General features: G+C 41.7%; 1 protein-coding gene across 2 annotated transcripts in view; it reads left to right on the top strand.

Moving 5' to 3' along the window:
• Positions 1–1,515: 1,515 nt before the first annotated feature.
• Positions 1,516–22,116, top strand: part of myocd (myocardin) — a 117,807-nt gene continuing 97,206 nt past the window's right edge. For both annotated transcript variants that reach the window (XM_053413879.1, XM_053413878.1), the window contains exons 1-2: positions 1,516–1,796; positions 16,942–16,997. The gene's annotated coding sequence lies outside the window, so the exon portion shown is untranslated. The remainder of the gene's footprint in view (positions 1,797–16,941; positions 16,998–22,116) is intronic.

The raw sequence follows: 22,116 nt of genomic DNA, 5'->3' as shown, positions 1-22,116 counted from the left end.
TTCCATCGGGAACTCCTCATGTTCACACGTTTCCTCCTCCCTCAGTAACCATCGCTGTAGCACCTGCATTTTGGGCCTGTTTGATTTCAGCCCTACACCATATTTCTGTTTAGAATAATAGTTTTTACACGTTTGGTAATTTCAATATAAATCCCTACTCGAATACCAGCATGTCATTCGGTAATTGTCTGAAGTAACAGCCCATAACGGCCCACCACTGAGTCTTTCCACCATTACGCAAATTTGATTATGCTGTTCCCTGTTATGAAGTTATGAGTAATTTACCGTCAGATACAGGAGTTCAAAAGTATGATGCACATGTTCAGAATGAGAATATCTGAGAATAACAGCCTTGTAAGCATGTGCGTTATTCCTGCACAACATGTTGATATGTTTTTAGAAGGGACACCGAATCCTCCTTAATTCCTTTTCTGTATTTAACACATTATGTGTTCAATCATTTTTACAATCTAAATAAAACGTGGTGATGTACAGTGGTGAGACTGAATGGAGATATCAAATTGTATTGTCATCATCTCGTCATCTATTATTCTACTGATGGTAAACAGGGAGCTGGAGGCTAAACTGCCTTCCTCCTCCACCACTGAAGTAACTCAGTCCATACAGAAGTGACAGGTATGCTGGATGGGAAGGAAGCAAGTATCCCATTTACACTCATACACTTCAGCTAACCAACATTAAAGGGGACATATTATGCCCATTTCACCACAGTTGATATGGCTCCTTGGGGTCTTAATGAAATGTCTGTAACATATTTTGGTCTTAATACCACAAGGATCATTTAAAACAGTACCTTTTTACCCTGTCTAAAACAGCCCTCCTCAGATTGACCTGTTTTGAGTTCCCCGCCCCCCTAACCCCCGGTGAGCCTGGCTGCGAGAGCCCCAGCTCCCCAGCGCAGCCCCGCAGTGGGAGCAGTGGGAGCTTGAGCTGGCGCAGCAGCAGCATCCTTCCACACTGTTGAAGGATGCTGCTGCTGCACCTTGTTTATGCGGCCACTTAAATGTCTGACGGGTAGCAGCAGCGAGCTAACGCTAGCCGGGCTCCACCGGCCCGGTTAGCCCGCGAGCTAACACTCTTCTTCACTGGGGAGTCACGTGTGAGGTCCTGAATGCCTCGGAAACCAATGTGTTGGAACCCTCATTGTTTTACGAGTGTTGTACCCTGTACCATGCAAGAAAGAAATGCTGTTGCACAATGTTTCCAAGATGTAAAAAGGTTTAAGGGCAAGCGGGAACATTACTTGCCACCAAGTCACTGACAGAATATTACAGAGGAGCATGAATGAATATGCTCCATATAAACATCAAAACCCAAAGATGATCACAGGTTAAGATCAGTATAAAACCAGGCTACTAGTGTGCATGTAAACTCCCTCAGTGATAAGATGTTCTACTTGCTGCCACATGATGACGTCCTCACCTCCTCTATGGGTGTGTCACTATCACTACTCCCAGTGACACTCAGCTGCTTCCATTGACAGGGACTCTGGCAGCAGGAAGGAAGTCCCTATCACATCTGCATCATGCAAAACCAGTGTGGTGGCAGGCCGTGTGCCGTTAGAGGCTGTGGGAGCAGTGGGCAGCGGGTGTGAGGAGACACTCGCTTCTCTTTGCTTCTCTCCGCCGGGTAATTACCGCACAGGAAATTGGACGTGAAATGCTGCTCACGTATCTGAAGTGAGTTATGGACGGAGCCTACAGTAGTGAAGTAAATTAAAACAAGTGAATCCAATTACAGTTTATGGAAAGCAGCTGGCCAAGCAGCACATGCTGGTGAGTCAAACTCCGAGGCCTGTGCGGAGGTTCGGAGCTTTTTTGCTTGTTTGTGCAAGACGACGGCTATTTGAGGAATACGGGTGATGTGATATGCAACGTGTTTTGCAGAAAGTGTGATATTATAAGTGTACATGACGAGAGCTGATGTCAAACGTGTCTTTTTTCCCCCTGCCTCGGTTCACTCACGCTCCACGAGGGTACTCTGATGTCATAATAACACGATCACTCGCCTCCATGGATTTCCAGAGAAACAGGGTTAGAGTGTGCTCTCGGTCGTGTTCAAACCCTCTTATCCTTGTGTTTATTTACTTACACTGAATCAATTCATCTGTGATGCAGCCAACAGTCATGTACTGGATAAGCTTTCCTTTCAAAACATTTGGATTTAATTATCATGGGGATATGATATCCAAACAATCTGGTTTCTTCCATTAATAACATGATTGCGGCACGACGGTGCGAGCTCGGGCTGCGGCGTTTTCATGTGTTTTCGTGGATTTGGAACTTGTTTGCTTACTATTATGGGCATGGGGCAAAACCCAATTTAGAGTAATGACACAGTTTATGTTTTGGGGTTTTAAAAGATCTCTTTGGAGGAAGTGGCCTCGCTCCGCGGCCCGACTTAAAAAACAAACATTACCCGTGTGACTTTTGCAGAATAAAAGAGTCCTCACTCGCTTAGGCCTTCAACGGGTCAGTGCAGTCGACGTGAGGAAGAGGAAACTGCTTCCAAAGCTTTTGAGCGACTGATAGCTGAAGTGCTGTACATTGAGGAAACAAAAGGCCACAGCAGCGTGTTGCTCGACAGATAGAGCACTGCAGAGCGTGATGCTCTATTTATAGGCATCGTGGTGCTAAGTCTGAGGTGCAGTCTCTTGAGTTTTCAGACATGTTTGAAGTTTAGTTTTTGTCCACTCAACTGATGTTAAATATTTCTTTATATGTTGTCATTGAAATTGCAATCGTAATTTCCTTGTGCATTTGTTTAAAATGTATTTAATTCTTCTAAGCTGTGGTCATCTCAGTTACTGTTGCACTTGTGTTGTGAAGTTTGTGATAGGGTGTTTTCTTTTTACTTGTTGAGACCAGACTGTAATGTTTTCATTGACAGAGCCCATGTCAGTCTGCTCTGCAGTAGAACAAGACAATCCCTTTACTTTGTAAATACAGTCGTCCTGGTTCTTATTCACTGTCAATTTGACTGACTCAACGTTATTGCAGCTGCCAGTGTTCTCCACTGCAGAGCAGCATGACCACTGAGGATACACTCCCTGGTTCTTGTAGATAGTGGAACTGAACATTTTCATATTCTTATCCTAAAGGTCATATAATTACCCTACCTCCAGCTACACTGGCATGCAGGCTATTATTTTTTTTGTCCGTGTGTGTGTGTGTGTGTGTCTGTGTGTCTGTACATCGCCAGTGTTACGGTATCAGTGTGTCCCCATCAAGTGCTGGTAAAACATGTGGTGGCACTTTAAGATTACATACCATTGTACAAACTGGAAAGGCACCTTCTTTATTTGAGACCACAATGACACCACATTTCATGAGTTTCGTTTTATTTAGTTTAAATCTAAAAAATTCCGTGACAAACTATCATTAGGGTTGTGAAATTAAATCTACCAGACCCAGTCACAATGCAAATTTCGGTGCAGAGGCTTTGCATTAAAACAGCTGCCCTAATTCCAGGCAACACAGATATTACCACACAAGCCTCGTTAACATTAAACATAACTGTGGGGGCAACACACCCTCTGCATGGCTCTGGCAGCACATAACGAGTTAGCTAGTAGCTCAAACTGGAGTCAACACAACAACAAAATGCTTAAAGCTGAACTGCTAAAAGCGTGGCTGAAATTCACATGAAAGGATCGCGACATGGGGACGGGGAACAAATGTCCAGGCGATTGCCAACAGCTTGTAGAGTTGTTGATGGTCTGCACCTTGTTGTTTGCGATCCACCGGTAAAGTGAGAGAAGAAGAAGAAGGAAGGGAGGAAAACGACAAACTTAATGAGGCAACTGGCGGAAGATGGGAAACATTTTACAGCAGAGGGCTGCTCCATGTTCGCCTTAAAACAGATGTGGCCGGCAGTGGGGGGGGACAATAGATGATGAGTTTGGAGCTTTAGCCTATTTACACTTTTTTTACTGATAAATCCATTGTAGTTTGGCTCGGTTTTATCGAATCTGTATTTTTTTTACTTTAAAAGTAAATTTGACTTTTGCACTTATTTATCAATCAATCAACTTTTATTTGTACAGCCAATTTTAACACATCAAATCACAATTTGTCTCATAGGGCTTAAACAAGGTGTGACATCCTCTGCTCTTAACCCTAAACAACAGTAAGGAATAACGATTACAAAAAAAACATGTACCTGGGTAAAAGGAACGTAGAAACCTCAGCGAGAGCCACATGTGAGGGATCCCTCTCCCAGGACGGACAGAAGTGCAATATGCCAACATCAGAAAGATAAGGGTATTTAGCAGCATTGATTAGAATAAACCCTTCGTAGCATAATGAAAGGAAAATGAATTGATGGATTATTGTCAGCAATTTATATATTTAGCATACTTTTAACTTGTAACAGTTAATGTGATCAATTTCAACCTCCAATTTGCCTTAGCTATAACAAGCTGTATTAATCTCCAATCATCATTTTGTGCTTTTTACAGATAATTGGTTTAGGCACCGTTAAAGTGCCAAAACAGTTTTAAGGATTGATTAAGCAGCCGTACCTGAAACACCCCCAAATGATATCCAACACTAATTATCACTGGTTGAAATACAGAATTTGAGTGTTTAGTGTGTACAACCATCTTCCCTGTATGCGTGTGTTTGTCTGCCTGTGATTTGAATAGAGCCCCAGATGGTTGAAGCCCTCTCTCTCTCTCTCTCTCTCTCTCTCTCTCTCTCTCTCTCTCTCTTTGTGATTTAGTGTGAATTCCTCTGAGCTGAAGGAACAGTATTACTGTGCCTCAAGTTTCTCCTCTGGGAGATAGCTCATATCTCACTGAGGTAAATCACTGTCAGTTGTTTCACTGAAGACACTGTATGTTTGACAACAGGCCACTGGTCGTGTTGGACTCGATGGATAAAAGCATGCAGCCGTCAGTGTTGGGTTTCACTGGGAGGCAGATCATTGAAACGGCAGGAGACAAATCATCTAAATAGTTTGGCCATATAATCGGTTGTCGGGGCTTATGTTGAGTGCCGTGCTCGTATTTCAAAGAGCTTTTTTCAGAACTGATCTTGATAATCTGAATCTATTTGGCCTGTTGGTCAACTTGACCTGCGAGCTGACCTGCTAATTTTCATCATCGTGTGTATTCCACGGCTGAGTTTTAACAGCTCTCTTGTCCCGTGGTGTTCGGACCCACCTGGTGCAACTTCTGAGCCGTTCTGTGCCAAAAAGTCCTTTACACCGTGTCCTGTTATCTTCCTCAGATAACACTCGCTTTGGTTTCCCTCAAGACACACTCATTCACTTAACACTCACATGTGTTGATGTTTCCTCTCCTTTTTCCTCTAAGTCCTCTGCATTAGTCTGCATGAGTGTGGCTCGCTGTGGGCCACCATGCAAACAACAAGGTGCTACTGATGTATGGGTCATGGGTTTACTTAGGCAAAGTACAATTTGGATGATTAATGACTATCGATATATCTGGATGATAGGAAATGAATACACTGTGTTGCAGAATAATCCAATCCAATTGAAGTAAATGGAACTCCTTCTTCAAACTTAATAAAACAAAAGAAAGAAAAACATAAAATGCCTCCCAATTGCTCATACAAGTGTCTGTAAGCCCCGACATTCATATCTGACTCGAAACTCTGTCATTTACACCATGCTCAATGTTACTACTCAACTGAATTAAGACCCAATTAAGACTTACATGTTAGTAATTACATTAATTAAGACTTATGTGTTGCTACTCACATTAATTAAGACTCAATTAAGACTTGTGTTAGTTATCACATTCATTTGGACTCATATGTTACTATTCACATTAATTTAGTCTTAATTAACATTCACGTGCAACTACTCACATCAATTAACACTCACATGTAACTGATCACGATATATAAGTCTAAATTAACACACACATTAATTCCCTAATTAAGGCTTAAGCCTGATAAAGATTAACTGCATACAGGTGGTAACCTTCATCTAGTTAGTGGAACTGTGGTTAAGTGTTTGTGGGTTTGACCTCTCACGGACAGTTCATGCAATGCCACACAGACTGGCTGCATGCTGCTAGCTTTCTCGTGAATTAGCACTTGGACACATCGTTCCACATGTATCCAGTTAGAGTTCCAGTAAGCTGAACTGGCACGCGTATTCCACATCATTTGGGCTGCTGAAATGCAGCTTATGGGTTTTCCTACAATGTCTAATTACATTGTAAGACGGGAGTAATTGAAATAATAAGTATTGTGTTTAGATTTAGCAGAAGTCGGTCCAGATGTAAAACATCTGTTTCGATCCTGCACTTGTGCTTTTGTTACTCTACATGGTATTGTGAGTGCTGCTGTCAGGTTTTTTCATATCTCCCATGTAAATTTCAGGCTGTAAGAGCAGAGGCATGTGCCAGGAGCTACATCTCTCCTCCATCGTCCAGACGTATCGTAAATTCAAAGTGAAGTGATCTGCATTGTCCCATTTAAAGATGGGAGTGCTTCCAGGATGCTGGCAGGGCGGAGGCACACAGTAGCATTATTGTGCTGTCTAATATCTTTACTCAAATTCAACTGTATAATAGCCCTGAGTTAGTTGGAATAGATGAGGGCTTATTACTATCATGTCTTCTGCTTTACATGTCACGTTCAGCATAAACCTACACGTGGAGTGTGTGTTAGTGAGAGAATGCCACCTGCCCAGTCAAGTAAAAACATCAGGGGGGGATGAATGACTCCCATGATCACGAGCAGGGTGATATGCTAAAGCAAAGGAAACAAGAAAACTGCAGTCCAGTACGGATGTTCAGGAAATCATCACCAGGAAAGTGAGGGAGAGTAATGTCATCAAATTAGAGATAATCTGCACCCCAGCTTCTGTTCTGAGGCTCCTGCAACCACACAGGTATGTCTCAATGAGGTATAATGATCTTTTAACAATATACAGATTTGAGTTTTTAATCACTGCTGCTGTGTAAAAGTATGCAATTAAAACTTCTCATATCCAAATTATTCTAAGGACGCGCAGTGGTCTTCTGGTGCCTATTATGGGCACTGACCTCCAATTGAAAGGGTCAGATGTGATGTTCTGAATTGAGGGGAAAATCATTTGGAAAGGAGCATCAAAAAGCCCCGGAGATAAAGTTACCGACAGCTCTGGCATTTGAAGCAACACCTCCGCAAACGGTAATGATATTATTCTGCTGCTTTGCGCAAAATGGTTTTAAGATGTCATGATGAATTCTTGCAGCGGAATCTGTCTAATACTTTGCTGGGTTTGTGACATGGCTTAAAGGGATTGACTTCATGAGACGTAATCCGCGCTCCGAGCGAGATGCTTTCTAGTCTCTTAACCTTTCGCTCAGTGCGCAGCGTTTTCCTGACCTTCACATTCATACCTGTGCCAAGGGTTAGGGTTCGGGTTAGGCCATTTGCTTTGACTTCAAAGGCTCAGATATGGAATAATGCTGCTTTACATAAATGCACAGTAGATGAGAGGATCCTGTTTAGTTTAGGAAACAGATCGGGTCGGCCTGCAGAGATTACATGAGAAGATCAATATTGTCAGCTCCATTTACTCTCTAATCAGTCAGGTTAACCAGAGACAGATTATTTCCAAAGACTTTGTAAATTTGTGAATAAATCTGGTGTTTTTGTTGTCAGGTTCCAGCCACTGATCATCACCGGCCATAAAATCTAAACTTGAGTCTTTGAAATGTTGCCAGTGCAGCTGGATAGCTTGGACAGGAAAATGTATTTTTGTTGATGGATCAGTCAACACTCAATGAGGATAGTATTTCTCAGAAAGTTATCCTAACTATTTGGAATATTTAGTACAAAATGAAACCCTGTGATGTGAAGATATTTTTGAAAAAGGGAAAAACGATTTGCACTTGGAGTTTTAACTGTTAGGATTTACATTGTGTCAGACTGCATTATGACACTTCAATTCGTTGACAGAAGTGTGTTGCCTTAGTAATCACTCCGCAAATGCCTAAATATTACAATCTCCCCGTGGCAACTGATTGCAGTACACGTCCTTAGCCCGCCTCTGTCATATAAGCAATTAGAGCGTAACAGCGACCTGCCCACTTTTACAATGGCTCTGGTTCCGGAAGTAAATTTCCCATTCATCTTCTCTATTCAGGTGTCAGAAAATCCTTGGAGAAAGAGTTTTAAGTCTGGCACCAGGATGTCCATCAGATGAATCCCGACTATCGGATAAAACAGACAACAAAAAGGCAAAGATAGAAGGCTGTGTACATAATTATTCTAAGAGTCAAGAGACTAATCATCCCATAAGCCTTTGCAAATGATCCCTTTCCAACAATTTCCAGAGCTTCTTGTATTTAACCAACAACCACAGTGACTATAGGCTCCCCACGTCCAAACCATTGAGTCAGACGACTTCATTTATTGATGACTATCAGAACATGAGGAGGATTTCAACACATAAGATAAAAAGCGTTGAAGTGTGTAAGAAACAACTCACCATTCTTTGGTTTGTGTTGGGAAATGTAGATTTGTGTGATACAAAGCAAAATCCATCATAGAAATATGTCCCTTGCATTAGCTTTGTATTAAACAGACAGTGAGGCTGATTTGACAGTGCTTTAAAAGCATATTTGGCAGAACGATTAAAAAGCGACGACTTTGATTTTCCTCTTAACATAAGAGCAGATCAATTCGCTTCCCACTCAAATAGACTTATACATTTTGGGGTTCAAAATGTGCTATTATAGGAATGTGCCCAGGCATCTGGCCACAGTTAAATTGATCACATATGCTGCAATATACATGTGTTTACAGTGCGACGCAGTGTTTATAGAATGACGTTTAAGTGACTGGTGAGTTTGGACACTGATCTCGCTGATCGCAGAGTTTCTATGAAAATAAGTGATAGAGTGACGAGCTATTATTTTCTATAACGTGTGTTATTTTGTTTCTGACTTGGCAGAACACGGCTCACCGTGCCTGATTAGACTTCGAACGTTGTAATGCAACCTTTCCTGAGGAATGTGATGATCTCACACAACAAGCAGATGTTTTCAATCAATATCTGTTGACGGGAAAGCCCATTAGTTTGCTAATTACATTTGCATAAACATGTCACCATTTCATATTTATTATGCTAAATGGGTTTGCGTACTGAGTTTACACACAGTGGCGCTCAAGTGCTTACACGTTTTTGCTGTAAATACTGTTTGGCCCTAAGTAACAATGTATACACTTTACATGCAGCCAATCAAACAGTGTTTGTATATGTGTGTGGCCATGAACACACACACAGTATCGGCAGCGTTCAGCCCCAAACAGCTTGCATTCCCCACCAATGACTTGCTCAGAGTAAACAAACATTGATCTGGCTCTCTGGCAAACCTACAGTCCTGTGGTGTTGTTTGTTGGGTGGACACGCCGGCCTGGTGTAAACAAGCTATTGAACTTTGTTTAATGAAAGGTAAGACTTGGACATATTAAGAGGATTTGTTACGTTTGCAGACCTGCACAGTTTAGAACATCTGAATTGCATTGGTCTGGCTGGTTGTCCGGATAATTAATTGCTGGCACCAGAGGACCTGATGCAGCGAACACACCCATACAGGTCCTCAAGTATTGAATCATAATGGCTGTGAGCACTTGTAGATCTGGGAGTGTTGCATAATGTCAATTTATACAAAGAAGCTACCTCTGCAGTGATTGAAACCAATGGAAATAAATGATTTCACAAAACTTTATTTTGTCTCAAAATTGAAATGTGAGCCAGGAGCAGAAAGTCATACTTGCGAGTGAGGGTTTCTGCTCCATCTAATAATTCAGCTTGACGTGCAGTGGAACAAATGGTTGAGAAACAAACAAAGTCAGTGTTCACCCTGTCAAAGTCAGTGCTTCTGTTTCCATGGACTGCATCAGGCTTGGGTTGGGTTGAGATATGAAAGGAAAACCCACAATGCTTGTGAACTAGCACCATTAACCAAGTTCTCAGCCAGAACCCTGTGCTCGTTACCCCACATTAAGAAGGTTGTGTACTCAAGTTTTATCATTAAAGAAATAAAACCAATTGTTACATCTTTAATCTCACATACAGACTTAAAAAAAAATTAACGCCCTTATTTCCTCTTGCATTTATTACTGCAAACTCCCGTTTAGGCATCCTTACACTGGCTGCCTGTTTATTTTAGGGTTGATTTAAAAATTATTTTAATTACTTTAAAGCCAGGCATGCGCTGGCCCCTCCCTTCAGAACATTAATTTTCCTACGAGCCAGGCGGACGGTCTGAGATCCGCTGGTAGGCCGTTGACAATCGTTCCGAAGTCTGAAAACCCAAGGAGATAGGGCCTCTGCAGTAAGGGTCCACTACACTTTGGAACAATCTGCCAGAAGAGATTAGACTGGGAGAATTGGTTTTTATTCACTTCCTGCGACACATCTTTATGAAAAAGCTTTTATCATACCCTGGCTAGTAGCTATCAGTGTTTTTTTTATTATTCATATTATTTATGAGTTTTGCATTGTTTGTTGTAAAACCCTTTGTTACCTGATTTGACAATTGCTTCACAAATAAAATTATTATTATTAATGGGTGGAACAGTTGAAATTGGGGACTGCTCCTTTAAGACATATTGTGTTGCCTGGATTCAACAGCAGCCTCATCAGGGGACGCCACAAACAAAACTCTACTAAAAAACAAGGAGACATATATATCAAACTATTTTACAACCATTCTAGTGTAAAATCAATTGGGAATAATTTAAAAACCACACAAAAAAACGCATCCTCCCCCCCATTCTAATGCAGCTTTTGGACTGGTCCATTTAGTGGCCCTCTGTATTTAATCAGGCTCCACCCTCCACCACCTCTCTTGATCAGACCAGGAAGGAGGACTGACACAGCAGACACGGTAAAAAGGCAAAGAAAAATTTATTATTACAACGGACAATGACAAAACATTGTACACATCTCACTTAGAACGCAGTGAAGTGTTGTAAGAAAGATGAAGTGAGATATAAAAATATTTGTTTAAGTGACTTAAAAGATCATTTGCAGAGGACAAATGTACTTTTTCAAAATATCTGCATTAATGTGAACAGGGCCTTAGCAATCTACAGCCACCGTCAGTCTATTAGGTTAATACTACTGTCAACATGCTCACGTGTCATTGGAAATATGCCGAGAAGCAGAAAATATCTACCCTGTAAACAATCTTAGTCTCTGGTTTTAGCATTTTTTTGATCAGCGAAAGAAACCGATACCGGGAATACCATTGGTCCTGCTGTTTCCTCACAGATCAAAAACCAACTGAAATTTGGACTCTATGATTGCACCTGATGAAAAATTCAGGGAACTGTCAGAACATGAGTGTCTGCAGAAAATGTCATGGGAATACACCAAATAGTTGCGGAGATATTTCAGACTCACAAATTATTCAAATCATTTATGTACGACTGTAAACCACACGTTCTCATCACAGAAGGTCCTACAGAACAACACACCTACTTTTGCGATGGGTATGGATGACTGACACATTATTGAGATGCAGAGGCCGAGACCACCTCACATCCACCATCGCCTGCTGAGGGCTTTCTCACTCAGACACTTTAACACGTCTTAGCAGGACACGTCCAGGTGCAGTTTATAAGAATGAGTGATCGCAGCGCTCCACTCAGGTATATCAGTTCCAAGGCTCGGAGTGTGCACATGCTGTTTCACTGGAATGTCTCCCTGGGACACGTAAGTGGAACACAGCCATTGTAAATGTAAGGAGTTACACCTGCGCCTTTCCTGCTATGCAGAGTCAAAAGGCGTATGCACGTGTTTTGTACTCGCTACAAAAACGCCCAGTCGTATTCAGAACTATAAAAATATATAATATCTATATTCATAGTATTCACCAGATGGAGTACAGCTAAATGGTAAATGGTTTTCTAATCTTGATGACCACTCAAAGCACTTTATTTTACAGTTTTCACCCATTCACACACACATTCTTCAAAGCACATCTATAAGCAGCACTTCATAATTGTTTTGTTCTATGAGAGGCAAACCCATTCAGCATCTTGCCAAAAGACACTTCAACATGCAAATGGGGTAGACTGGGATTTAGATTTTTATGTTTTTAAGTATTTTTTGGGTATATATGAATTTATATACTATTGATTTCTTTATTTACTTTCAATTTTGGCAGCTTTGGTCCTCCGTACTCCATACATAATAATCAGTTTAAGTCTTTCTTTGATTTATCTTTACAATTCAGAAAATTTTAGACTTGTATAACTGCATGTCTCTACACTTTTGTCATCTCTAGTCTCTATAGTTTGATGCCAGTACTACATGCCTTACGGACCTGAACCTTTTTTGTCCTGACCTGTTCCTCAGACACTGCAGGGAATTCTTTAAACAGCAGACTATGGAGCCTCTTTACTACCAGTGAGATGCTCTCAGCCAAGTTCCCCTTGATTCAGTTATGTCTCAAAATCAACCGTTTTCAGCCACAGTGGTGTGATGTCTAGACGACATGTTATTCCAGGTTGTTTTGTGCTCGTCCAGTTCTTCAGCAGAGCTCTGGTGATGACGGGACACGTGTCTCCCTAGATCTGTGACATAAGTGGTGTTTCTGCCATTTTTCCAAGCGCTGTACGCACTGAAGTGTGGAATGAGTCTGGTTTCACTTGTAACCTTTTTTTTTCACGTGTAAGCCTTCATCGTTTGTCATCCTACACATACCTTTAGAAAGTTTGCAAGATGTCAAGCCTCCATCTTGTGACTGGTTTGTATTATTGGGGTCTCAACATGACAACAGTTCGTGGGACAGACGGCGATGGAATGTTCTGGAAAAGGTCTGTTCAAAGTAAATAAAGTGAATTTTATCATTTTCAGGCGAAGGCTTGGTTGTAAATGTAGAGAAAGAATGAAGACTGTACTGTTTCACCACATGCTCTAAGAGGCTGAGCTAGTCTTCCAGAAAACCATAATAAATGATCAATTCTTTTATTTGCCGTATCACCTACGTCCTCCTTTGTGTTTCGCCCTGTGAGCGCTCTCACCTTTGGCAGAGGCCTTGGAAGCTACACTAACCCTCTGTGTGCTCACCGCTCGGATTAATGGCTGTTTTGGCAACATATGAGCTCATGGGTAATTGGCCGAGGTGATGTTTCCTGTTGAATGCTACCTGGTTCTTTTGTGGCCGCCTTTACGGTTGGTGGCTTCCCCCGGCCACTAAGACTGGTAATTGAGCGGCACTTCTGTGACACCGGCTGTGAACCGTGATGAGGAAGTGATGTGTTTCCTCAAAGTGTCATTGGAGAGAATGGCAGGGGGGTTGTAGCTGTTGCAGAGAGGCCATCTTGTATATATTTTAATTCCAGCTACGATATGAGCAACTATTATGGCTTAAAATTCTGCTAAAAATAACCGTTGTATTATTTCAAGTCACGTCTCCTGCCAGCCCGCACAGAGAAGACAGTGAAGAAGATGTCAACCGGACAAAGCCAATAAAGTTTGAGAGCATTAGGTGACGATTGGGCTGTAAAAAGATTGTGCAGAGTGGAATTAATACATGATGTCCTGCTCGGCCTGCTCTAATCAGGTGCCACTCTTCACATGAACACTCGGGAGAGACTTCTGTTGATGTGTCTGACTGGAACAATCTCTTGCTGCATCCTTCATAAGGACAGGAGCATAGTTATTTGTGGGTGCTCCAAGTAACTGTACCATGACACCTAAAGTAGACAAACATCACATTTAAACCGCGGTTGGCTTGATCAGGTATCTGTTTATTAAATTCAAGTTATGCAAACAATGATTTTAAACCCTTTTAAGAAATATAGTCACATTTCAAAACTTGCTGCAGTGAACAGTACCTCTGCTTTGTATTGTTCACATCCGTTGTCGTTCACTTCTGTTGTCATGTTTGCCTTATGTAGCTTTTGCAGATTATGTTTTGGCTTTTGCGTTCATGTTTTCTGTCAATGCACTTATGTGAGACGGCTCGACCACAATACTAAAGTGAAATCATGCCCACTTCACGTTTGGTCAGTGTAGGTAGGAAATAATAGCCTGGATGCCAGACGAACTTAGCCCCGCCCACAACATTTTTGGTCGGGCAGTTCGGTCTGGAGTCGCTCCGTTGGGAAAAAATTATGCCCGACCGGGCCAATCAGATTGTCAGGGCGGGCTTTATACGATGATTGACAGATGATCAACGGTAACGTAATCAGACACGTCATCAAAGTGCCCTTGGGTTGAATTTGTTTTCAACAAACATGCCTGCCGCTGGCGAGCTGAGATGTGTAGATGCTGCCATTGAGTCTGTTTTAGAAGACATCGACAGCGCATTCATTTTGAAAGAGGAACACAGAACGTGGAGGCGACGCCAAAGCACCGCGCTAATCCCTATCGCCCCGGCGCTTGGCTGTTCACAACGGACACTGAAGCGACGCTGAACCGCCGGGCAGCGCTAATAATATCACCCGTTGATCCAGTAGATCGCTGCACGGCTTTGTGCCGGTCACACCGGAGGCTGAAGCACCGCGCTGCACCAAGGCTGCCTCGCGGTGCTTCAGCCTCCAAGGGAGTGGATGGGAGCCAGCTGTTATTTAAGGCTTGGCGCTGCGCTGAAGCGTCCGGTGTGAACCCGGCGTTAGTAAATAACTCACAATTTTTTGCTTAGCATACGTCACATACTACGTTGCTCTGATTGGTTGTAGGTCTATCCAATTGAGCGAAGAGGAATTTTACTTCCTGGTCAGTTGAAACACGCCCCATAATCACAGCCCAATGGAGCGGTCTCAGACTCACATTCTGACTAGAATTGTGAGTCTGACAACGTCAGGCTAAGGAAATAAAGGAGGCAGGGTTAAACCTCAGGTTCTATTTTTGCCCCACACACAGCTATTTCTTGACTATTCATACACTATGTTCAAGAAAATAAATAATTTATTTTTATGAAAGATCGTCAGAAAGTGTGTCTCACAATCACTAAGGTCTTAAACACATCACATATGCAAAAGAGAAATTCCCTGCCAAGGGTGGCCTGGGCCAAAGTACCAAATTAAGATTGTTGTGTTGTAATGAGAGATTTGTAATGTTTGGGTACACAGTGTCCCTGTACTAAGAATCTAAGTGAGATAAGGTCTTGGGTTCTCCTGGTTGGAATCCTCTCACTCTGCCTTCAGCAGCGTGCATACATAGATCAAAACGGGGCTGAAAAAGACCAAAGTAAAACTGTCAAGAATGGGCACTGGTCTGGATGAATGGACATGGACACGGCTGCAAATTCTTCCACTGGGTTATGGCCTTGTTGTCTGTATCCTGGAACAGATTATACACTAAATCCATCACCCGGGGAGGAAGGGATGTATACGATGCCAAAAAAGACACAAATCTGTCCTTTCTTGTAAGTATTGACAAAGCAGGAGGACACTCCTCCTTCCCCCGAAGGCTAGAAAAGATGCTTTCAGTAAAATAAAAATACATAGTAATGTATAAAAATATAATAAAATGTGAGGTTACTGCTGTTGTTGTTGGCTCCTTCCAGCGACAGATGCTGTCATTAAAGTAGCTGAGAGCACCAGCATGACTTTATGTCAGCGTCATTTCCTTGGAAAGGTTTCGTAGTCCAAGTCCTCTTATCACATGGGAAAGAATTATGTTTACATGATCTATTAAACCATACAATCCAGAGTTGTTTCCTCAGTGACTCAGCAACTTAATAAAGTACTTACTATACTAAAGGAAATATACGTTTTTTGCGGTCCCATTCAGTTAGGCTGCTCTGATATGAAACCAGGATGCACTCTACAGCTTAATTCATCTCAGTCTCTGGGCGTATTGACAGATTTCCATCCGCTTCAGTCATCGAAGGAATGTAAGAACGTGCATGCTGAGATTGCCGGTGTCATTTGTCTTTATGTGTTTTTGATGTTTGCTTGTGCAAGATAGTAAAATCCGATGACTTGCAAAACCCCCAAACAATTAAGTTCCTACCTATGCAAACAAGCCAGACTCCAGCTTGCGGTGCCCTCCATTGTTTCCTTGCATTAATTGACTGACATCACTCTGCGCCAGCTTCAAACGTTGCCTCCACATGGTTGCATAACAGGCTTTCAGCTTCGAGACGCAGAAATCAAGTACTCTTCGATTAACTGGAATGTGGCCATTTCCCTGTTGCAGCCTCTCCCGGATCCTACTAGGATTGACGGAGCTGTTGGCGCTCTGCGGGATCCACGTTAACTGTGTGAACATTCTTGTCGTGCTGGTCTGGTTTATTTATTGGCCGCTTGATTACACGCATCTTGGCAGATTGTTGCCCTACCAGAGGAAGAAAATAAGAGAATGCATCCAAGATCCACAGGATCAACTGGAGCTTTCAATGGGTTGTTCACTTTGATGTACTGTCAATCAAATGGGGGGATTAAATGGATGGAGGCCGTTTTCACATCCAGCTCCACCACTCAATGTTGATGCAAAACTTATTATACAGTCCTGTTCAGCAGCCCCACTAGCACTGAGGGGCAGTGGTAGATATAGAATTATTTCTAAATCAGGGGCCATGAGGGGGCCACAATTTACACAGAGGGGGAAATTATATGTCCAACATCCATACACAATTCCTTCCTCAGTAAGGTGCCAAATTTATAAATTCCTTGTTTACCGTTAGCTCAATAGCTTTGAGCAAAACAACATGTTATTGAATATATTTTTAGAATTGGGCCTTGTTCAAGCACGTTGTGTGCTTCAATAACACGTATAAATAAAACTTATTTACAGACTGTCATTAAGTGTTAGTAGTGTCAGTAAGTGACGAATATTTAGGGGCAGAAAAGACTTCGGTTAGGACCAGAGCCCCCCCTGGTCCCACCTCTGGATTTGCCCCTGCTCAGTACTGAAACCTATAACTGAAGTGTATAAACTGAGTGCATATGGTCATGTTTATAGTTACTGTATGTCTCTTTCTAACAGGTGGAGGACACTTGGCTGTGGCTCTAAACAGGAATGCTCTGACAGCCGATGAGCAGGTAGGACTTCTGTTGGCCTCACATGAGTATTCCGCACACGGCCGGAGCTGCACCACAGTTGGTTTAGTGCATTTTTATGGTTGTGGGTGAAACAATACATTTAACTAAATTACATCATACATCACCAGTTAATTCTAAGGTGGGGAGACTTGTAAGTCAGTGTTCAGACCATGAACTGTACAAGGCCATCTTGTACATCTTGCACAGTAGCGATTGTGGCTGACACACCGATCCACCAATCATGAGTCAGTCTCAGCTGTCAATCATAAGGTTTCACCCAATTTTTAAAGCATCATACATCTGATTAAAACCAAACTTCCTGGAAAAATGCTAACATGAACAGACATCTGTGTGATAAGAACTACCTTTAAAGATAGGCACCATCTGTAAAAAAAAATGATTTGATGTGTTGTTAAAAATGAATACATGTCTTACTCAAACTGGACTTACTCGATAATATTTTATCATATCATCTATACTGGTATAATAACATACACACCCCAATTTTTCCGGGTATTTTTAATACAAAGACTTGCCTCATTGATTACTTCTGTATTCCTTGCATAACTTGTGGCCTTCTCTGTAATCACGAGAGTGATGAGATCACAGATTAGGCGAAAACAGACATTCTTTAGCTTTGAGAAGCGCATATCCTGGTAAACCCAACCTTTACTCAAAGGGTAAGAATTCATTTGTCTGAGACAGATCATGTAATCGTAAAAGTTAACTATTTGTGGAAACACTGCCAATTGTTTTCATTTACCAGCAGAATGAATGCCTGAATAAATGTGCCAAGAGCTGCAGAATCATGTTTGAATTTATATGCATAACACCTAGTTGTAATACGTGTTTGGAAGATTACGTCATTGACCCAACGTTCGCTGGATCCTCCAGTATGTACCACATGGGTCGGAATCGATTTTCAAGCAGATGTTTTCCAGACTTTATAGTCACAGTAATAACTGAATTGCCAGATGTAGTTTGACTTTTCATGGCTAGATGAAGGTGAAGTTGTGTTCTTACCCATCATGATCGATAAAACCACTTGTCTGCTCTTGGACACTTCGCCTAAAGCCTTTAATGCTCATTGTTCTATAATGCTGGTATAATACAATAAACCTTCCCGTAAGACCAGAACTCAAAATGGAAACAACTTTATTAACTCCAGATTTTTTGATTTCCCATAGTGAGTTCTACACTGGAGCTATTGGTCGTTTACATTTGGTCCCATGTGAAATTCAGGACTTATATAGAATAAAGCTCTGACACTTACAATGTCTCAGAATGGCTAGTTTTCAGGGATTTAACCATTCCTGGCCGTCATGAAAAGCGACTATGTACATTTTTCCACCCCATAAAACTTCCCCCCCAAAATACCACAGCGTGCACTGTCTCAATCTGTACGAGCTGCTGTGTTTAGTTTGACTCTCAGTAGCAGCTGTCCAGAGCTTCTGTGTGTGTTACCTGCTCGCTGGTGTGCCTTTTGTCAGTGTGACAGAGAGTTCGTGGCTGTGACGTTTACTGCAGCCTGTCAACGGCAACCTCATGGGGCCTTTTTACCGTCACACCTAAGCATGAGGCTCATTTCCAAACAGCCTCGTGTGTCAGGAGAGCTGCAACATCAAACCAGTGTCACTCAAACATCCCTCTGGTTTGTGTTCATGTATTTTATGTCAATTTTTTTTTTTTTCTTCTTCATTTTCCTTGAAAGACACCTCAGAGTTAAGCAGTATTTAAGAGAACCTTTCTCAGAATACACAGACATACCAGCACTCAGACAAACATGGCCACCCAACCTAATCTAATGGCACCTTGCAGATCGGGACGGTGCCACGTCGGATTCTCCTGCCGGCGTTGTATCATGACCTTAAATCACTCATCGCTCTTTCCTTGACAGCAGATTACCTCCTCTGGGTAAGACAGGGGTCAACTAGAGGTCACGCTACCGTTCCCAGAGCGATATACCAAAGCCATACAGCTACACCGTATGAGATTCCTTTGAATAACACATTCTGAAAACATCCAGCGCACATCATGAGATCACAGCATCGCTGATCCTAGGAGGGGATTCACATCTGAAGATATCTCTGCTTTCTTTAATTCCTCTGCTCGGGATGAATTGCATGACCCATGATGGAGGGGAGGGCCCGCTGTCAGGGATGCCCATGCGCGTAGCATTTTATGTCAGCATGGAATGGGTTGATGGGATCAGAGGAAAGACTGAGAGGTAGCTGGTGGGTTTAAGATTACTTTGAAATCTTCACCAATTTATTGTCTGGTTAAAATGTCTTTTATATTGCTCCATATATAGAAGCTTCAGCTACTTCTTTCACTGAGAAGCCTCTATTATCACACCCCGCTCGAGGCAGGAATGTTGCGCCTGTATTCTACCTTGTCTTTCTGTATTAAAGGTACTTTATATTGTAGGGGGGGCATTTACAAAAACTCACATTTTTTAGCATCTGAAGAAGATAGAGACATGCAGTGAAAAACATATGAGAGCTTAAACACTTTGCGTTCACTCTAAATTCTTGTATTTTTCCCTCAAGTGCATGCAGTCTTAGAGCCCTGAAAAGCAAAATCATCAACTACATTTCCCATAAAGCATTGTCTTGCTGTCCTCTGAGTATGTCAGCTAATTGTGATGTTTTTCATCAGTCCCAAATCTTGAAAACGCTGACATCATATAAAGCACAAACATATCTGAGGGCCCGCTTACACTTGTACATGAATGTTTCAGGGCTGAACCTTCCCCTCCCATTCACTTTCATGTTAAGCAAGGGGTAAATATAACTATTGCTTCCTGTTGCACAGCAATATGCAGTATGGTGTTGAGTTGAGATCAACTTCAGTGAACTTTGACCCACAATATTCACGTCTCATTTGTGACAGTGCCTTCATCTAGCTGCAAAGAGAGAAGAACACAAACATTGCACTCAGTCTTATATACATGCATATGCTACATCAGGTCTAAATATGTTAAAGGGACTTGTGGCATGGCAGGACACACTAGGTTTATGTGCGGTGCATGATGGCTGCCTAGTGGATCAGTTGTATCTTGTGCTCCTGTTCGCACAGGGAGCGTGTGTGCTGCCTGCCTGCAGTTGAGCTGCAATGTGAGGTTTCAGGTATGTCTACTTTACTTAAGTAAAACTAGGTATATGTGATCAACTAAATGCCAGGACACTACGGCATTCAATGCATCTTCCTGTCCTACTAATAATTACCAATAAAAACCTTGTTATAACAAATAAATGGATTTGGTCAACAGAAACATTGGACCACTTTGAAACAGGTGCAGGAAGTGTTGCAAATATCTAGTTTTTGATGTATTTGACAGAGAGACATTGAAACTGTGGTGAAATAAAAATGTTCACTCTTTCTCGGCACACAGAGACAAAAGGCAAGACTCCAAACAATAGCAGCATGTCAAGAGGTCGTCGCAACAGCATATAGTTCGATTTCTGTATTAAAGGAGACTAGAGAATAAAGATGTCCAGATTTCAGGAACATTCCTCTAACATATCTCATCCAACACTTCCTAAGAGGAAAAATATCCCTGTTTTAAGTCTAATCATGGAAACGTGTGCACGGCTTTAACATTGCTGTAGGAAATGATGGCTTGATAGAAACTACTTTTTTGTGCTTTATGGAACTATAAGCAATTTTAATTGGTGGGGTTTAATATACAAGCTATAAAAGTAGATGATTCCTCCAAAGGGGATATAAAATGTATGTAGGGTTTTAAGTACTTTGGGCTCATTCAAAAGTCAATCTATCAAAAAATTTAATTGGCTCCACAAATGCTCAGATGGAAGAACGTTTTGACATCATGTGAATATAAGTAAAACAGAACAATCCTGATTCATGTTCGAAGCCTGACTTTATGACCCATGAATTATGTAAAAGCAGGAAGACAAGATACGAGATGTACCTAGTCATGGAGGAGCAGTGTAATGAAGTGCAGGTGGTGGGGTAAAGCCCCTCTTCTTGTTCTGCCTCCAGGCTTTGGGAGAAAACAGAGACGGGGGTTGCTGAGGGTAGAACAAAGTGTTTCAGTTTGATGCCTGTAAATTCCTTGTTGAAAGAAAAAGTCGTGCAGAAGTTCAGCTTAGTCAGAGCGAAGTTGAGCGAAGAGATAAGACGCTGGACTGGCAGGTGATCCTCAAGCAGCTCTGAATTCCTCTCAGCATGCAATCTAAGTGTTAATGTCCTTTTTTTCCCTATTCATATTGGTGGCAAAGGCAGTCAAAGAATCCTCTCTGACCTCAATTTCGTTAACATTACACGTTCCTTCAGGGTGAGTAAAATATGATCACCCAAATTATGATCTGAATATGAAAAAGTAAAAAAAAAAATCCTCTGAAAATCGAGACTATTTCATCAATAAATATTTTATTAAAGAACAAAAGTGTTGAATAATGATTTTCACATTTTAAGTGATCTAAATATGTCAATACAAAGTATTATTGGTGAAATAATTAAAATGGAGTGTTGAAGCTTTAGTTTTCAATTTGCCTTGTTTCATTGGTGATTTTCTCTTTACACCATCATGACTTACTTACTAACACCATGCTGGTATTTATATCATCCTTTCCAGTCTTATCGACCCCTCAATACACTTCACAGTACAATCACCTGTTCATACACAGCATTCCCCCACTCCAAGCAATATCAGTTGTACCATACCATATCAACATTACTTGTACTAGTGTAGTTTCCTAACTAACACTGAAATGCATCAACACTGAAAAGACTGAAAAGACTGGTGCTCCATTTTGATCATTTAAAGAGATACTGAACACTTAAATGTTTTTTTTTTTAGAGCTGTAGACTAAATAATATGACTGTTCTTTGATGAAACACCTGAATTGAAAGGTATCAGCTGGGAGGAGATGTGACGACAAGGAAGTCATATATCCTGCTGCAGATGGACGTCTCAGGCTAGGATCACTGAGCTTTAGGAAGAGTTTTGAGGAAATAATGGTGTTGAACGCTGAGCTGTAATCAACAAAGAGCATAGACAACGTAGCCATGTTCTCTTGCGTGACGGTGGATACGTGTGTCTGAGCCCTGCTGTGCTGGGAGGTGGGGCTCAGTCACACCTATCTAAGACAAT

Source organism: Pleuronectes platessa, chromosome 21, assembly GCF_947347685.1.
Source record: "Pleuronectes platessa chromosome 21, fPlePla1.1, whole genome shotgun sequence".
Lineage (NCBI taxonomy): Eukaryota > Metazoa > Chordata > Actinopteri > Pleuronectiformes > Pleuronectidae > Pleuronectes > Pleuronectes platessa.
The sequence above is the reverse complement of the archived record's forward strand: the minus strand, read 5'-3'. Positions and strand labels throughout refer to the sequence as shown.